This window comes from Typopeltis vanoorti, chromosome 15 (assembly GCF_054136105.1).
Source record: "Typopeltis vanoorti isolate ZY-2024b chromosome 15, IOZ_Tvanoo_1.0, whole genome shotgun sequence".
In the NCBI taxonomy this organism is placed as follows: Eukaryota; Metazoa; Arthropoda; class Arachnida; order Uropygi; family Thelyphonidae; genus Typopeltis; species Typopeltis vanoorti.
The window spans coordinates 45,706,592-45,723,699 of NC_143563.1; the positions used below are offsets into that span (position 1 = coordinate 45,706,592).

General features: G+C 38.2%; 1 protein-coding gene across 2 annotated transcripts in view; it reads right to left on the reverse strand.

The window, feature by feature from the left end:
• LOC150098729 (complement factor H-like) overlaps nt 1–17,108 on the reverse strand; it is a 601,741-nt gene that overhangs the window by 396,385 nt on the left and 188,248 nt on the right. The gene's annotated exons all lie outside the window — the stretch shown is intronic.

Here is a 17,108-nt window from a genome sequence, read left to right on the forward strand (position 1 = left end):
CTTGGAGTTTACCGGAACAATAATAATAATAATAATAATACTTTCATTCCCAAAATGTTTATGCAAATTTTTAAATACTATTATTTTAAAAATACAAACTTATTTAATACTGACCATTTACAAACATCTTACATTATAGTCTACCAGTTTCGCCAGCAAACTGTCTAGCTTTTTTAAGGCGTTTACAGAAAGACATAAAAACTAGTAAATGCAAATTGAAAGGAATATAAAAACGTTGTAAACAAACTAGTAGCTAACAGAGACTGAAAGGACTTATTGTTCTTATTCATTATCACACGTGCATGTTTGTTGTAAACATGTAATGTGATTACTACCTAGCTGTAGTTCAGATGGAAATAGAGAGAGGATCAGGTTTTTTCCATGAACTGCTATGCTGTTATTTTATTTAATATAATAGGCGAAGGAGGGGTGATATGATTGAGACATTCAAATTACTGAAGGGTTTTTATAAGATTGATCCAGAAGATATTGATCCCTTCAACTAATACTTTAGCTGAAGTAACTAGAACAGGATTACATATGGGTGAGTCTTTGGTGAATGATTCAGTAATAAATAGTATGGGATTGATTGTGAGTCAATATAATAAAACCACAAGTGGCCTAGAAGAAATGAGATGTAGTGAGAGTGGGGGGGTAAGTAATAGAGAGTTGAGTAATGAAGCTGGGAGAGTCATGCTGAATAGTGTAGAGAATGAGTCCATGAGTGTGGACTTGAATGAAGTTAAGAGTAGTAAAATATATGGTGATTCTATGATTAAGGGTATGGAGAGTGGTATGCATGAGGAGTGCTTGGCTGATGGGACAATAGAAAGAGTGGCTTTAGCAATAAAGAGAGGGCATGAAGCAGACAAGATGATAGTTATGGTGGGTACGAATGACCTGAGAGGTAGTATAAATCGGGTAGGAAAAGATTTAAGAACATTATTAGATATTGTGAAGAGGAAAAGTGTCAATGGGAGAATAGTGTGTGTGCTGCCTCGTTTTGACAATTACGAGTTAAGTAGACGAGCAATGATAATGAATGATATGATTGCAAGAATGTGCAGAAAAAGAGGTCTGGAGTTTGTTGATGTTTGGAGTGTGTTTGAAGGAAAAAGGCAGTTGTATGCTAGAGATGGACTGCATTTTAACATGGAAGGACATAAGCGATTGAAGAAGTTATTGTTTTCTGAACAGGTTGAAGTTATTGGGCAGGGAAACTAATATTGAAAAGGTTGAGTGTAAGAGAGAGAAACTTTAGCACTGATTGTGTATTTATTGATCCTTATAGGCTGAATAAATTGCAGAAGAGAGGGGATAAAAATCGGCATAGGACTACGGTAGTTAATGACTTATATATCAGTTCTAAAGCCGGTACAAAATCTAGAGGGAATCTGCAATTTTTGTATACCAATGCTAGAAGCATTCGAAATAAGAGAGAAGAATTTTTGGCATTAGTCAGTGAAATCTCACCAAAAGTTGTAGGCATTAGTGAAACTTGGCTGTCAGCAGAAGATGTGGTCACTGGAATTGAATGTGATGGGTACACTATTTTCAGGGAGGATAGAGAAGATAGAACAGGGGGAGGAGTACTGTTGATGATAGCTGATGTGTTGCAGCCAAAGAAAGTAGTATATCATGATGATAGACATGTGAATAAGAGTTCATTTGAGGCAGTCTGGTGCGAAATAGTGACCAACGCAACCAAATATACAGTTGGATGCTGCTATAGGCCAGGGAGTATGGGGGGAGATATTGAATTCATGCATCAGCAACTTAGTGCAATGAGTGAAGGCTTGGTGATTATTATGGGGGATTTTAATTACGGTGATATCAATTGGAAGGAGGAAATATCACGTAGCAAAAAGGAAATGGAATTCATACATCTTCTACGAGATAATTACTTGAAACAGCACGTAACTGAAGGGACACGTGGTGTGAGAGTGTTGGACCTGGTTATTGGTTCAGAGGTTATATGCATAAGTAAGGTGTCCTCGTTACCTCCAGTTGGTGAAAGCGATCATGTGGTATTGACTTGGGAGGTTGCAAAATCTGTGGATTTTTCTATTAAGAAGGGGTATGTACGGAACTACAGGTTAGGCAATTATAACAAGCTTCGGAGTGAGCTTGCAGCCATCCCATGGCAGAACATATTGCAAGGGAAAGATGTTAGCAGTGCTTGGGATAAAATCAGCGGGTATCTGAGGAAAGCAATATCAGATTGTGTCCCCATGGTTAGGAGGTCAAACAAGGCAGGCATTAGATGGATGAGCAGTAGTATCAAGCTTGAACTGCAAAAAAAGAAAATGTTATGGAGAATTTACAAGGAGAAAGGCGATCAGGACACCCATGAGCAGTACAAGGCTCAAGCTAGGAAAGTTACCAGCATAGTAAGAAAAGCTAAATCAGATTATGAGAAGACCTTAGCCAAAGAGATCAAGGGTAATCCCAAAGAGTTCTTCCGCTATGTGGCAAGTAAGAGGAAGAATGACTTCGGAAGGATAACCTTAGTGGGTGCTGATGGTATTGAGGTGACAAAATCAGATGTAATAGTCGAGTTACTGAGTGATCACTTTTCAAAAGTCTATCACCCAAGTGAGGATATCTCTATACCTACAGCAATACCTAATGTGAGAATTGAAGCTAAAGAATCAGAGGTATTAAATATATTGCAAAACTTAAATGCAAACACTGCGGTAGGCTTAGATGGAATATCAGCTCGGGTGTTGCGTGAATGTGCAAATGAATTGTCAACCCCTCTCACCTGGATATTTAACTTAAGTTTGAACTCTGGTATGGTCCCTAGGGAGTGGAAGTTAGGCAAAGTGGTTCCTTTGCATAAGGGTGGCTCTAAAACTGCGGTATTGAATTACAGACCAATCACCATCTCAGGAGTAGTGGTAAAAGTATTGGAAAAGTTGGTTAAAGACAAAATTCAAGAATGGGTGGATCAGGATATGATACTCTATAGAGGCCAACATGGTTTTGTTAAAGGTAGATCCTGCCTTAGCAATCTATTAACTATTCATAATAGAATAACATCTGAGTTGGACAAAGGAACTGGCTACACAGTGGTACTTCTGGATTTTGCTAAGGCTTTTGACAGGATACCCCATAGAACACTGTTACGCAAATTGGAGCAGATGGGAATGGATATTAAATTGGTGATATGGATAGGAGAATGGCTCAGGGAGAGATACCATAAGGTGGTGTATGGAGGAGCCGAGTCCAGAATGAGGCAGGTGACCAGTGGTGTGCCTCAGGGCTCTGTGCTTGGGCCAATGTTGTTTAATTTGTATATAAATGATATAGGAAACGGCTTAAAGGGAGATATTCAGTTGTTTGCTGATGATGCAAAGTTGTGTAGTGCAATAAAAAATCAAGCTGATGTTGAAAGTTTGCAGGAGGATTTAAATAAGCTGGTAAAATGGGCAAAAGAAAATGGATGTCAGTTCAATGTGGAAAAGTGTAAAGTCATGCATTTTGGGATTAAAAGATTACCAGCTGTGTACTACATCGATGGAAAGGTACTCCAAGAGATAGATGAGGCTAGGGACTTAGGGGTATTGGTAGATAGGGAGATGAAGTTCAGAGGACACATTGCTAAGGTGTCCAAGATTGCACATAGGATTACTTGGTTGTTGAGGAACACACTGACATCCAGAGATAAAGAGGTTATTATTCCCCTTTATAAAGCATTGATACTTCCACATTTGGATTACTGTGCTCAGGTCTGGTCACCTGGATTCCTTGGAGATGAGGAGGCTGTGGAGAGGGTTCAGAGAAGAGTGACCAAGTTGGTGAGTGATATAAAAAATGCTCCCTACATTGATAGATTGAGAGCTTGTGGATTGCAGAGATTGGTTGATAGGCGAAGAAGAGGGGATATGATAGAAACATTCAAATTACTAAAAGGTTTTTATAGGATTGATGCAGGGGAAATGTTTCAGCTGTGTGAAAGTGATGGAAGAACAAGAGGTCATCTCTGGAAATTAAAGAAGAGTGTGGTTAACAAAGGTGTCAGAACAAGGTTTTTTGCCTGGAGGGTGGTGAATGAGTGGAATTCATTGCCTGACTTATTTGTGAGCTCTTCGTCTGTAAATGAATTCAAGAAGAGATATGACAGATATTGTTTTGCTAGTTTGGGTCTCCCGCGATGAGTCTACTGACTCCATGGAGATACCCGTAATAATAATAATAATAATAATAATAATGCATTTTAAAGCTATTTTACTGTAATATTGAGATTCATTTTGTGAAAAATCCTTACATGATAGAGAAAAATGGAAGAGATATTTGAAATCAGTGGTCAAAAATAAATCATAAACAGTTAATAGTTTCCAGACAACTTTTCACGACTCGAATTTTGCAGGCCTATGTTATCAGTAGTTGAAGAGTTATTGTTTTGTAAACCGATAGAAAGAAGAGCCACAGCACCTGAATTGTTCAAAATATTTGACAATTTTATATGCAAGGCAAATATACAGTGGAAAAATTGTGTTGTAATTTGCACTGATGGTGCTCGAGTTATGTCTGGAAGGTTTAAAAGCTTACAACCCCTTGTGAGGGAAAAATCCCTACAATGTATTTGGACACATTGCTTGATTCATAGAGAAGCTCTTGCTGCAAAGGAAATGAGTCCTGGTCGAAACATTGTGTTAACAACAGTTATAACTGTGGTGAATTATATAAAAATGAGACCCTTAAAATTGAGACTGTTTTCTGAACTTTGCAAGACATGGCTGGAGCAGAACATTCAGTGTTACTATTTTACTGCAAGACAAGATGGTTACACAGGGAAAATGTTTACAATGTGTTTACGAATTAAGAGACAAAATAGCAATTTTCTTGGAAGAGAAGAATCATGAAGGAGCAGAGAAATTTAGAGACCACTTATTTGTGATGAAATTGAACTACTTGGTGGACATATTCGAGAAACTAAATATATTAAGCCTGCAAATCGAAGGAAAAAAATACACATATCTTAGAGATGAGTGATAAAGTTAATGCTTTTTCTAAAAAACTAGAGTTATGGAACAAAAAAGCAAAACAACAAAAATTAGAAATGTTTGCAAATGTGGATGAATTTATCAAAACCTGCAAGGCAGAAGAGCAACACATCAAAATTTTATTTGCAACTATTGAAAATCATTTAACAATGTTGACAAAGAATTTTAGAAACTATTTTATAACCCAACAACAACAACATAATGGCAATGTACAAGTGGGTTAGAAACCCATTTCAAATTATCCCTGAAGGTTTCTCAGTTGAAGAAGTGGAACAATTTATAGACTTCACGTTAAAAAAACGTTTAATTTTCTTGACCATAAAGCTCTGGAATGACTTTTAATGGGATTATATTGATCAAGTGCGTATAATAAACAATTCTATTATACTAACTAGTTTCACCAACTAAGGCTGTTAGCATCTTCAGGATACATAACTATGTAAGGCACTAAAAAGTAAAAAACTGTTACAAACTATATCAACCGATTCCAATTATATTAGACAAAGAACAGAGCACATACAATACATGCATAGAGCATGCACGAGATCATGAGAACAGAGCGCATACAATACATGCATATATTGTACATGCTCTGTTCTTTGTCTAATATAATTGGAATCGGTTGATTATAGTTTGTAACAGTTTTTTACTTTTTAGTGCCTCACATCAGTTATGTACCCTGAAGATGCCAACAGCTTTAGTTGGTGAAACTAGTTGGTATAACATAGTTGTTTATTATATGCACTTGATCAATTTATTTATTTATTTATTTATTTAGCATATGGCTCACACATGAAAAATTACATTACATTAATCCTTAATATATATGGACATAGTAATAGACATATGTACAATAATAAGACATAATAGAGTCATAAAAGAGACACTCAAGAATCAAGAATAGGCTACAACTGAAGGTCTAGGTTGATTATCCAGTCAACTGCACTTGGTGTAGCATGGATGAAGTCTGACAGGTTTCCACTGTATGCACATAGGACACATTCTGCTATAATATGATTAATTATCTGGCAGGGTGATCCACAGTCGCACCTGGGTGAGGCAATCGTGCCCCATTTGTAAAGGTGGTCTGCACATCTGCCATGGTTGGTGTGGATTCCGTTAAGGGCAGACCAAGTTTTCCGAGGTAGGTCAAAACCCGAAGGTATCTGTGTTAGGTCCACTAATTCATGGAAGATCACTGTTGAAGTGTTACACCAGGACTCTTTCCACTTCTCCTTCATGTTGAAACTTGTCTCTGCAAGATTTTTTGCTGTTAAGATTGGAGGGTGCCTCGACTTTAGCATGTATATTTCTAGGGGTGGGATGTCTCCATGGATTGGAAGATTTTGGATTTCCATGATTTTACTGTATTCATGTAGAAAAAAGTTGGATCTGCGGATGTGTGGAGGCGAGATGTTGCTTAGCACTGGGAGCCAGTAGGTTGGGGTTGATTTTACAGTTCCAGAAATAAGGCGCATAGTGGTGTTAAGCTGGGCATCAATACTGCTCACCAATATGGGTGAGCAGTATTCAGCTGTAGAGTAAATGAGGCCAAGAGCAGTGCAGTGGAGCATTGTTGCTGAGGCATCCCAAGTTGTTCCACATAGTTTTTGCAGTATATTAATTCTTGTTTTTAGCTTGGATGCTGTGTTAATGAGATGTGGTTTAAAACATAGTGTTCTATCTAGAGTGACGCCCAGATATTTCGGGAATCTGTTGTAGTGTAGCAGTTTGTGGTTGAAGTAGACCATGAGTTCTTTGTTAGCCTGGTTATTGTTCAGGTGGAAGCATGAAACTTGTGTTTTGCTAGGATTTGGGTGTAATCTCCATTTGCTGAAGTATTCATCTAGGATTGCAAGGTCGTTTGTTAGTGTATCTTCCATTGTAGTAAAATTGGTGTGTCTGGTGGCTAGAGCAATGTCATCAGCATAGCAAAACTTCTTAGAGGCTGTATGAGACATATCTGCGATGTATAAGTTAAAAAGGAGGGGAGCCAGAACTGACCCTTGTGGTAAACCATTATCCCATTAAAAGTCATTATAGACTTCATGTCAAGCAGCAAAATCAAAAGACAATTTGCATCTAAATCGCTGTTTGAATTTTGGGCCAGTGTTGATGATGAATTTTCTGCATTAAAATCAAGAGCTTTTCATGCACTTTTGCCATTTCCAACATCTTATCTTTGTGAAATTGGGTTTTCTGCAGTGGCTACCTTAAAAAACAAAATATAGATCTCAGTTAAATATAGAAAGAGAACTAAGAGTGTCAATTTCCAATGTATTACCATCATATGAAAGCTTTGCTCTGCAACACAGGTCCAAGGAAGCCATTAATTTTTAGATTCATTGTTATTGTTTAGTTTGAATTAGTTGCTCGGTATATTTTCCAATATTGATATGTTCCGATAAACATAACTAGTTTATTCAATACAGTGGATTTTTATACATTTTATTCTTTTATTTTCAGAGTGTATTTTATGTTTTTGTTTTTATATTGTTGTTTTTTGTCAGTAAATAGTTTCATTAAATGCTTTTGTTTCAATAAAGTAGTTATTCAGTTTTTCCTTTAATTTCCACTTTCTCTGCATGCTCAACCTATGGAGCGTGCCCCCCCCCCCCCAAAAAGAGGATATGCTCCATAGGTTGAGAATTACTGGTCTATAGTGTGATGCAATAGCACTTCCACTCCTCGAGCACCTTTTTCATAGCAAAACTTACATAGAACAGCTAGATCAGTGGAGCTGATCTAGCTGTTCAGTGTAGCTTTTAGCACATTTTTAGCTAGATGCTTTCAGTACATTCTCTTAAAACACATACAAAATTCTATCCAGCCTTAGTGCCTCACTGACCTCCAGAGTACTGAGAATTCAAAATATATTCTTCTTCTTGTGATCTTCTAAACCTTCCATTCTCCCTGTACCTCTAGGATTAAAACCTGCTTTTCCAGGTTGAAATACTCTAATAGTGTGATTATTAAACAGCTCCATTTTGTCATCTAAATCAGATCCAATTTCCATCTAACATCATTCTTCCACAATAATTTCTCCTTCTGTGGACCAGATAATGAAAGAATTCCTTAGGATTTCCCAGATTGCAGTGTTAGTCTCTTCTCATACTCCTTACTATACCAGTCACTTTTCTAGCAACACAGGTCCTGTGTTGGCAAATTGCATTCTGGCAACAAGAATGCAATTTGCCATTGCTGATTTCCTGATAAATATTTCTTACATAACTCCACAAATTGCTGATATCTTTCCCATTCAAATTCATCCACCAAGGAACTACATCAAGCTGATTTCAGAGATTACTATATGGTCACATGCTTTATAATTTCATATACATTCCTTTCTCAGTCGAGACTATTATTATTATTATTGTTGTTGTTGTTGTTGTTGTACAGGCACCTGCATGCAGCCTGACGACTCATTGAGGGAGACCAAAACTATCCACATAATCTATCACACCTCTCCTTGAACCAACTAACAGAGAAAGCAATCACAACTGGCTCTGGCAACCCATTCCACCCATTCACAACTCACAAGCAAAATATCTAGTCCTTACACTCCTACTAACTACATCTTTATTCAACCTCCAGGGATAACCTCTTGTTCTGGCCACTATAGCCAAATGCTGAAACATTTCCCCTACATCAATCATATAAAACCCTTTAAGCAACTTAAATGTTTCTATCAAATCCCCTGTTTTTCTTCTGTCAATCAACTTCTGCAGTCCACACACTCAATCTATCGCCACAGGGAACATTTCACAGACCACTCACCATCTTGGTCACTTGCCTCTGAATCTTATCCACCACTTCAGCATCCCCAAGAATCCAGGAGACCAGACCTCAGCACAGTAATCCAGATGGGGACATATCAAGGCCTTATAAAAAGGAATAACAACTTCCTTTATCTCCATTTGTTAGTGTGTTCTTCAACAACCAAGTAATCATTTTGGCTACCTAAGCAATATGTCCTCTAAACTTTAACTATCTGTCTACCACCACCCAAAAATATCTAGCTTCATTTATTTCCTGGAGTGCAGTGAAACTTGCAGCATGCCACTAGTCACCTGTTTTTGCCTTGATTCTGTCACTCCATATACCACTTTTGACATCTGTCCAGAAGCCACCCTCTTATCCATCCCAATTTGTTCTAATTCACACAACAGAGTTTCATGTGGAATTCTGTCAAATGCACTTGCAAAATTCAGCACAATCATCATATAGCAAATTCTTTTAATCCAATTCAGCTATTACTCTATTATAAAAAAGTCAGTAAATTACTAAGGCATGACCATCCCTTCACAAAGCCGTGTTGCTCCTCACATAGTATCAAATTCTTATCCACCCATTCCTGAATTCCCTCTATAACCAATTTTCCAGTACTTTTACCACTACTCCTGAGATACTGATTGGTCTATAATTTTCTGCTGCAGTCTTAGAACATCAATTATCAAGGGAGGTTTTTGCTCTCTTTTGACTCCCTTGGAACTCTACCAGAGCTGAGACTTAAATTAAAGAGTCTTGTCAGAGGCATTGCCAGTTTCCTTGCACATTCTTGCAAAACTCAAACTGATATCACATCTAATCCCACAGATGTTCACACTGAGATTCTGCAATATCCTAAGAACCTCCAATTCATCCACCCCTGTTCCCACATCAGCGCCTGTTACATTGTTATAGCAGTAACGTCAATTGATGCTATACCCTTGTAAAGTGGTCACTCAGTAACTCAACTATTTTATCGGCTTCTGTCAGATTGTGATCATCATCACTCATTAAGGTTAATCTTCCATAGTCATTCTTCCTCTTACTTGTCATGTAACAAAAAAAACTCTTTGGGATTTCCTTCAGCCCTTGGCTAGATTCTTCCCATAATCTGATTTTGCCTTCCTTGCCATCCTGGTCACCTTTCTTGCCTGAACCTTGTACTGTTCATGAGTTAGCTGGTCAGCTTTCTCCTTATATATTCTTTATAGCATTTTCTTTTTCTGCAGCTCAATAATATTATTCATGCATCTAACTCCTATCTGATTAACTCTCCTTATCTTAGGTATACAGTTAACATTGCTTCCTATAGATGCATTACTAACATCCTTCCCTTGCAGTGTTTTATTCCATGTCACAGATTCAAGCTTTCTCCTAAGCATGAATATGCCACTTCTTGACAGAATATTCCTCATATTTTATAATCTGCCAAGTCACTTTCTGCATTGTCACTTTTGCCAATCAAAGATAATGTGGCCACACATTAGTTTCTAATACAAGTAGTCAAGAAAGAAAATCACATAATGTGGCCATCTTGGTTACAGATAGCTCTGCTGATCCTATGACCAGGTCCAATACTCTTACACTCCTCCACCACATTAGGTTTCAAGTAATTAACTCTCAAGTATATATGAGGGTGGTCTAAAAAGTTCTCAGTCTAACAATGAAAAAAATGAATTTATAATTTAAAAATTATTTTTATTTTTCAACATATCCCTTAAGACTAAAACATTTATTCCAGCAATGCTCCAGAACCATTATCCTGTCCCAGTAGTGGTTTTCAGTAAGATCTGCAAAATACCCCACTGCAGCTGCAATCACCTTTTGATTCGAAGAAAACTGCTGACCAGCAGAGAGAAGAGTTTTAGTTTTGGGAAGAGATAGAAGTCAGAGGGAGCCAAATCTGAGGAAGAGGGTGGATGTTCCAACAATTCAGAGTGCAGATCCCTTAATCTTCCCATTGCTAAAACACTTTTGTGGGCAGGCGCATCGTCCTGATGAAAGACAATTTTTTCTTCTGCAAACCGGGTCTTTTCTCACGAATTATTTCGTCATTTGGTTAAAAGAACGGAATAATATGTCCCAGTTATTGTTTTATCCTTTTCAAGATAATTAATAAACAAAATGCTTTTAGCATCCCAAAACACAGATGCCATGAACTTTCCTGCTAATGGACCGACTTTGTCTTTGGCACTGAACAACTGGCTTCTGTCCACTGTTTTGACTGCTGTTTGGATTCTGGTGTGTAATGGTGAATCCAAGTCTCATCCATAGTAATAAATCGACACACAAAATCAATTTTATTCTTGTTAAAATGCTCCAAGCACTGCTCAGAGAATTTCATGCGAGTGCATTTTTGATCTGCTGTGAGCAAGGGCGCCACCCATCTTGTACAAGGCTTTTTCTTTTGCAATTCTTCATGCAAAATATATCCTACACGTACTTTTGAAATGCCTATAGTCTCAGCAATTTCATGCACTTTGACTTGCCGGTCATCCAATACCATACCGTGCACTTGATCAATGATTTCTGGTGTTGTTACACTTTTATGGATGTCCTTCATGCAGATCATCTTCAAGGCTGGTATGGCTACATTTAAACTCGGCAGTCCATTTCTTAATTGTTGAACACAAAGGAGAAGAGTGCCCATTAACTTTTATGAATTTGAATGAATTTCTTTTGGTTTTAAACCCTTTTTACAAAGAATTTTATAACTGCACGATACTCAATTTTATCCATTTCAAGGGATACAGACAACACATTTGTTTCAGACAGCTGTATAAAACAAACTACTTCATAGAATGACTTGCAATTTAACATGGATGCTTATGACAGATGTACCAACTCAGAAAAAAAATCGTGCCAATAGTGTTGCCATCTATGGTCAAGGCCAAGAACTTTTCAGACCACCTACGTAAATTCTATTTCCTTCCTGACATGTGCTTTTTTTTTCTTCCAGTCTATATCTCCATAATTGAAGATATAGACCCCCCCCCCATAATAATTACTACTAATTTGCCAATGAATGTCTTCCAGATCATTTGTGGAACTCTCTGGCCTATAGCAATAACCAACTGTATATTTTGTCTTACTGGCTTTGATTTCACACCACACTGTTTCAAATGAACTGCTACTTCCCACCTATCTCCTATTCTTTTTGGATGCAGCTCATCTTCTATCATCAGCAGTACCCCTCACCCATCTTATCTTCTCTGTCTTCCCTGAAAATACCAAATCCTTCACATTCTATTCCTGTAACTACATCCATCATCTGCTGTTAGCCAAGTCTCACTAATGCCTATAACTTTTGGTGAGGTTGCATTAATCAATGCCAAAAACTCCTTCTTCTTGTTTCTGATACTTCTGGCATTAGTATATAAAACTGCAGCATCCCTTTAGGCCCCCACCTACTTTTACTTCCTGAACTGACTACCCTACTTGGTAATTCTCACACTCACTCACCTCATGGGTGCCTTCACACAAACTCACTTGCTTTCTTTCCATCAAACATAGACCACAGATCCACAAATCCTACATCATTCCTTCTTCACAACCTGAACTCATTGATTTATTTGCTACCAACACCCTCCTCCTGAGTTCACCTCTATCATAGGATGGCAGGAGATTTACAATCTCCATCTTCTTTCTCTCCAGTTTTGCTTCTTCTAAGAACTCCTTTACATCCTTCCTCATAGAATACTTTTTGCCTCTCATATCATTTGTGCCATCAAAGACAATTAGTTCTTTGGACACTACAGTACATGGATACTCTCATCAAAAGAAGATTATGAGATCTCATTTACAATGAGTACCTCTGATGCTAGGACAAAATCCAAAACTCATAATCCTTGTATTTGATCATGTATACACCTACATGTTGTCTAAATCATTTCTTTCTCAAGAATTCCAGAAATTCCTTTCTCTACTAGTGTATGTTGTTTCCTCTGTATATTTTAACTATATTACTTTAGTTAAAATCTCCCATAATGACTCACTTTACACCTACTAAACTAATCTGCCTAAACATTTTCTCCTCATTATTTTCTGCATGACGTGGCATATAGCAAAATCTTACTAAATATTCTGTCCTATCCAACTCCAATTCACATCATACACTCTCAAAACCATTAATCATTTCAAATTTTCTACTTTGAGAGAAAACAACTCATCACTTAAGTAATGTGTATGCTATGATAATACTCTTCTACTTCTGTTCCTGTCAGGATATTATTATTATTATCATCCCCAGACTTTCATGGAGTCAAAGACATTGTAAGAGGACACAATCTGACACACATATCATCATATTGTGCCTTAAATACATTCACATTCTCTGCAGATAGCACACTCTCTCAGGCAATGCATTCCAATTATTCAACACTCTCATGCAAAAAACCTGCTTCTCATGCCTTTGCTCACACCCACCTTAGAACAGTTTCCAGTGACAACCTCTTGCCCTTCCTGTCTTCTCCTACAATTCTACTATGAAAACCTCTTCAACATTAATCTGATAAGAACCCCTTGCCAACTTATAATCTCTATCATATTCCTCCTCCTACCCACTAGACTATAAATTGCATCTCCTCAACCTTTCATCCACTATACACATTTGCCTCTGAGCCCGTTCCAATACCACTTCATAATCATTATCAGTTTCCTGATATACACCCCCAATGGGGTGATATGGCAATATAATTCTACTGTTACACTGAATAATGTTAAACGCTTAAAAGAGTTAAAGGCTTTAAGTCAACCTTTACTTAAATGCCTTGAATTTGAAAATAAAATTCAAGGCATTTAAGTAAAGATTCTCTAGTTTGTTTTTATGTAATGAATATCAACAGGTGTAAATGTCGGCATTGCACATACATGCTCAACCAGACCTAACATTTGACCAGAGAGAACAAAGTCATCATCTTCAAAAACAACTAGAAGAAAAATGCCACAATGGAGAAAATAACTGAATCATAGACTACAAATATGCTAAATTAGTGCAAAAATGAAGTGATGCCACTAGTAGCCACCATGGAGACCAGTATGCAGACCCTGCATAGGAAATGTGCAAGACCCTTGCAGTCAAATATATGCCTCACAGAACCTTGCATATCCACTTCATCAACATCTGTGGCCTCAACTCCAACCTTAATAGTGTCCACTACTATCTTTACTCTACCAAACTCCACCTACTCTTTTTTGGGAGAAACTCAAATCTCGCCTTCCCCCAGCAGTATTCATCTTAACCTTTCAAACTACACACTCTTTAACTCCTTTCAACCCAATGATGACATCTGCTCTGGCATACCTTGCCAGAGAGCACCCAACCTAGAATCGCCCAACTTTGACTTTCTTTGGTTGAAAATATCCCTTCGCCACTCAGTCAAATTTATTTGCTGTCTCTATCGCTCCCCTAATGTGAATCATCCACTCTAAGTTCTTTAATTTCCTCTCCTTAAAAATTGATTTTTTCCAGTCCCACTTTCCCAACAGTGAAATCATCCTCCTGGAAGATTTTAATGTCCACAACACCAACTGACTTTCCTCCTTCAGTTGTAAGCAGAGATGCTGAAATATTTGCTATCACCCACGACCTTAGACAACTTGTTAATGTGCCAACCAGAATACCAGATAATTCAAACCACTCCCCAAACACTCTAGAGCTCTTCCTTACCAACAACTCTTCCAAATACATAGTGAGCATAGTGGGTTCCCCTAGGTAATTATGACAACAATGTAGTGCTCAACTCCTCTCCTCTCCCATGCAACAATGCTTACACAACCACTTCCATACAAGAGTAGTGTGGCATTAAAACAGTGCCATGTAGGACAGACTATGCGATTTCTATGCCTCATTCCCATGGTTGGATTATTGCTTCTGGCCTTCCAACCCAAATCTATGCACCAAACTTATCACCAAAGTAATCCTCACTGGCATGAAAATATACATTCCCCCTCCCACACTACTCTGAACTGCCATTCTCTAACTCAGGGCTGTACAAAGCACTGCTTGTGGGCTGCAGGCGGCCCACAGTGCGATTTTGTGTGGCCTGCCTGTGGGTTTTGATTTTCATGAGCGAAAAAAATAAAATAACACTTTGAATCAAATGCATACTAGATATTTTAATTCTATCAGTAATTGATAATCACGATGTTATTAATTTTATATGGTGTGTTTACATCACTATATACCATGTGTTTTTCAAATATTAGATGTATCAAAGAAGTGTTCTTATACTGTTTTGTTGAAACGTGCATGCTCCGGGCACTCACGGGGAACATGAGCATGTGATTAGTGTTGGTCATTTGTTCAGCTATCGAGGTTGTGTCACTGCTGCTCACCAAATTACTAGATATACACATTATGATGCAGCCCTCGGGTAAATCTTTTTTTTTTAAATGCGGCCCTTGGATTACCAAAGGTTGGCCAGCCCTGCTCTGACTGAACTACAGTTCTCCAAAAGATGTACCAAGGCTGTACAAAGGAAAAATCAAACACACCATAGCTGGCTCAAATCAAGAACTTCATCCTCCTATAGAGCTTATACTCAAGCCCGACATAGATGCAAAAAACTATCAATGCTTCCAAAACAGAGTTCGAAAGAGGAAAAAAGCAGGAAACTAGAAGCCTGTCCGAACAGCAGTTGAGCCCTTTGTTCTCTTGTCAAAGCAATTGGTTGTGACTTCTGCCCAACACTATTCCAATCCTTATCATACCCAGATGGCTCTATTGCATCATCACTCAACAGAAAAAGCCAATCTCCTGGCTTCACATTTTGCTTCCAGTGCATGCATAATTGACAATGTTAAATGTCCCCAACCCATTCTAGATGAAAAATACTGTCCAAATTAGACACAAAACAGTCTCCTGGCCCTGACCGCATTCCTCCAATTGTCCTGAACATTTGTGCACCAGAACTGACTCCTATCTTATGTTGGCTGTATATGCTCTCTTACTCCACTGGTATCTATCCCACAGCCTGGAAATTGGCCTATATTCAACTCATTCTCAAGAAGGGCAACAAATCACCGCTGTCTAACTACTGCCCTATCACATTCAAATCAGTCCTGTCTAAAGTAATGGAAAAAATCATCAGTTCCAGACTACCTTGAAGACACCCACCTAATAAATGACAGCCAGTATAGATTCCATCTATACTGGCTGTCCAACTGCTGACCACTGTCCACTGCTGACCAACAGGAGATCTGATCACATAAGTTAGCCATCTCTGGACAAATGCTATGGAGAAGTTTGGTGAATCTCAAGTGGTTGGACTTGATGTCTCCAAAGCTTTTGACTGGGTCTGGCACAAAGACTTACTGAGCAATTACCATTGTTTGGTCTAAGGACTTCTGTAGTTGGATTGCCAACTTTCTGTCTGGATGTACACTATATGTGATAGTGGATTGTTCCTTATCCTTTCACCATTCAATTAATGCTGGGGTTCCACAAAGTTCTGTCCTCTCACCAGCCCTCTTCCTGCTATATATCAATGACCTACTTCAGTTGGCCTCCAATCCAATACATAGTTTTGCAGATGACAGCACATTGCACTCCTCCCTTTTATTTGATAAACTTGACTCCACACAACTCACCTCAACCTACAGAACATCAACCACCACTGCCCTCATTTCTGATCTCCAAGCCATCCTCCAATTCCAAGAAGAGATTTCTCTTCTTGGAATTACTCTGACATCAAGCCTCTCCTAGCATCACAACCATTGCATCCTCAACTTCTAAAAAACTAGGATTTCTCTTTCGCTCAACTGTTAACCTTATGCAAACCACAAATCCACCCAGCTATTGAATACTGCTCTCACATTTGGAGTGGGGCTCCTAAAAGCTCCTTCAGACTACTTGACTCAATACAGAGGAGAGCAATTAGATTGATAAATGACCCATCTCTTACCAACTCACCCCCCCTCCCACTTTCATACAGACGTTTTGTCTCTGCAATTTGTGTATTCTATAAATATTTCCATAGCAAATGTTCATCTGAAATAGCATCAATCATTACCCCAATCAGTACTAAGCCTGTTGGAACATGTACAACTGCTGCTCAACATCCTTTCACAGTACACCATGAAGCCCACAGAACAAGTTTCTTTTCCTCCTCATTCATCCCTGCTACTGCTGTACAGTGGAACAGTCTTTCCACTGATGTATTTCCCAAGGAATACAATATACAGTCTTTTAAATCAAATGTACACAAGTTTCTCCTTTCCCAACCCACTACCCACATATGGTACTAATGTACTATAGGCTAATCAACCAACCTCTCATTAATAACCAAGTTATTTTATAAACTTGGTTATTTTAACTCCTAATCCCAAGTA